Genomic DNA, 3,231 nt, shown 5'->3' with positions numbered 1-3,231 from the left:
TGCTTTCTAAATTCCAGATCAGCTCTCAGTCCGACAGGCCTTTCGGGAAAGTGATGTGACAAAACAGAAACCATGTGGCCGCCCCTCAATCTAATGGGTTTGATGATGAACAGAGATGGCAGCTCTTTCCTTTGCTGATTTGGTGGCTCTGAAAAGAGCCCTTGTTACACTTGTGACTGAAGCTGGGTTTTCGGTGCGTTCCCCGCGGATGCGGCGGGCCAGCTGGATGTCTTTGGCCATGATGGACCGGGATCATTCTGGTGAATCTGCTAATTTTCCGGCAGAAGCATCAGTCGCTGTTTGAACTGTTTAAAGTCAGGGATGTATTAGCAGCCAGAAAGTGAAGGGCAGTTCATTGCTCCCTGCAGCATTATCCGCCTCTTTCAGGAGAAAAGATCAGAAACCGCTCGTTTCTGTCAGTCCCCGAGAAGCCTGTGAGAAGCGGTTCGTCGCTAATTTGTTCCTTTTACAGAGTGGAAGCTGATATTTGTCCCGTTTTAAATTGCTGAACCGGACCTTCCTCCCGCCCCTTACAGTTAACAGATTGACAAATGAAAACGGTTCCTAAAATCGCTGCACAGTGGCGCAGTGGTTAGCACCGCAGCCTCGCAGCTCCAGGAACCCGGGTTCAATTCCGGGTACTGCCTGTGTGGAGTTTGCAAGTTCTCCCTGTGTCTGCGTGGGTTTTCTCCGGGTGCTCCGGTTTCCTGCCAAAAGACTTGCAGGTTGATAGGTAAATTGGCCATTATAAATTGTCAGTAGTATAGATAGGTGGTAGGGAAATATAGGGACAGGTGGGGATGTTTGGTAGGAATATGGGATTAGTGTAGGATTAGTATAAATGGGTGGTTGATGTTCGGCACAGACTCGGTGGGCCGAAGGGCCTGTTTCAGTGCTGTATCTCTAATCTAAAAAAAAAATCGCGTCAGGATTTTGTGACGGTAAATACAGGAAAACAGAACACAAAATGAGAGGTTTTAAAATTGTTGCCTGAAAATTGAAATTTTCCATCACTTCAATTCCTTCCTGCTCTGGAATTGCCGGGCTTTTTCCAATTGGAAAATCTAAGCCAATGAGAACTTCTATTTACTTATATGTGATTCTCCTATTGGTTAAGAATTGGATTGAGAAGCGGGTGACCAATCAGAGACAGAGTCAAACTGCGGGGATTCCAGGCCCCCAGTAACTGAGCTGAAACTGTTCAGATTGACAAACCCTGGCAGTAGATTCACACATTGGACACTTCACACTGAGTCATTCAAGGGCTGGTGTGAGAGAAGCTTCAGATCCTGTCATTACTCTCTGACTCATTATTCATCTCGAACCAAACAATTAATAAATGTGAAGCAGTGAAGAGACTTTTCACTCTCACTGCAGAATGTGTCATCTGGGGAAATAAGGAACTATTATTTTCGGAGATTCCAGGTACGTTCCTCCCTGAACAAATCCATTCCTAACATTCCCGATCACAGCCTATCCCAGCTCCTGTTTTCACCCGACTCCAGCTGAATTGGAGAAACTCATGTGTTGGGGTTTGAGTTGTGAGGTGGGGTTTCTCCGCCAGTGTTACTGTCTTACAAACTCTCCCCCTGAATTTGTGAACTGAGACTGCACCGAACACATCCCCAGTTAGAGTGAGGGCCGGACATCCCTCTGTTTTATGACAGAGAGTGGGGAAAGGGCTGGGTGGAGGGGAGTCACCAGGGATCCTGGATTTACTCCAAATCATTTCCGTGTGGAATCTGCAGGCGCAGCCTGGACAGGGATCATTTGATCAGGGGATCAGCTCTTTCCTGAGAGATGTTGGTGGCTCTGAGAAGAGCCTTTGTGTTCAGATGTTTACAAGTTTCCCGCGCTTTCACTTCTTTCCAGACCCTGCTTTCTGAGACTTCGCTGCTTTCGGCTTGACCTTGCTCTTCCATGTCTGCATTTTCTTCAGCGCCTTTCCGCCCGCCGCACTCTTGCCTTTTTTGACCTTCTTCGCAGGAGACTTTTTCTGAAGCGCTGCTTTCTTCACCGCCTTATTTGGCGTTGCCGCCGCCTTGCTGCTCGTTTTCTTGGCTGTTACTTTCTTTGTTGTCACTTTCTTGTCTGCTGGTTTCTTCACTAAAGATTTCTTGTCTGCTGGTTTCTTCACTGAAGATTTCTTGTCTGCTGGTTTCTTCACTAAAGATTTCTTGGCTGCTGGTTTCTTCACCTTCTTTCCCACTTTTCCCTGGGTTTTCCTTCTTGCTGATTTTGAAGGAGCCGGAGGCGCCCTGTCCCTTGCTCTGCACCAGGGAGCCTTTGTTCACATTCCTCTTGATACTTTGCTTGATCTGGGTCTTGAGCTTCTCCTGAGCGGTGGCAGACCTGCAAGGAATCAACTACCAGCTAGCGTATAAAGCGAGACCAAGGCTCAGGGCCTTCAGTTACCTGGAGGGGAGTCGGAGAGGCAGCGGATCCTGTGAGGAACCACAATCCAGGAAGGATGAGAAGGTCATTGTCAGGGTACAGAGGAGATTAAGTTAAAGATTTACCAGTTTATAAGCAAGCGCAGAGCCAAGGAACGGTGCTGGGGCAGATCAAATAATAGGAAGCTGTGATCAGTTGGAAGGCAAGAGTGATTAAATGACAGAAGAGATGATGGTGCAAGGCAAAAGTCAGGGAAAGAATAAGTAACATTTTGTAAGCACAGATACCAGGAGTGGGGTTTGAACCCACATAGAGACATGTCTATTGGATCGTAAGACCAACGCCTTAACCACTCGGACATCCTGGTACATTAACCCACCACTGAAAATGAAATTTAATGTGATCCGGGTGCCATCTGGCCTTTTCCAATATAAAGTTATGACTCCTCTCCCATGCTAAATTGGACTCTTCATTATTTATGAACCTCAATCGGATCACCCCTCAGTCTAGGTTTCTCTAAGGTGTAGGGTCCCAACTCTTTTAGTCTAACTTGATAACCAAGATGTCTTATACTGGGAATTCGTCGAATGTCTCTCCTCTGTACCCTTTCCAAAGCCTCAATATCACCCATCATGTGAGGAGACCAAGACTGGATACAATATTCCAAGTGAGTCCTGACCAAGGTTTCATAAAAGGACAAATTCGGGACATCTCAGATACTGAAGGAGTCCGTGTCCAGAAGCAGCAAGACCTGGACAACATTCAGACTTGGGCTGCTGAGTGGCAAGTAACATTCACACCACATAAGTACCAGGCAATTACCATCTCCAACAAGAG

The 3,231-nt window shown here is 46.9% G+C and overlaps 1 non-coding gene across 1 annotated transcript; it reads right to left on the bottom strand.

Annotated features, from left to right (window-relative positions):
- Positions 1-2,678: 2,678 nt before the first annotated feature.
- On the bottom strand, positions 2,679-2,761 carry trnav-uac (transfer RNA valine (anticodon UAC)). The gene has a single exon. It is a non-coding gene; the product is annotated as a tRNA-Val (tRNA).
- Between the last annotated feature and the right edge of the window lie 470 nt (positions 2,762-3,231).

Source organism: Heterodontus francisci, unplaced genomic scaffold (assembly GCF_036365525.1).
Source record: "Heterodontus francisci isolate sHetFra1 unplaced genomic scaffold, sHetFra1.hap1 HAP1_SCAFFOLD_148, whole genome shotgun sequence".
NCBI classification, from domain to species: Eukaryota; Metazoa; Chordata; class Chondrichthyes; order Heterodontiformes; family Heterodontidae; genus Heterodontus; species Heterodontus francisci.
Note: the sequence above shows the minus strand (reverse complement) of the source record. Positions and strands in the feature narration are given on the sequence as shown.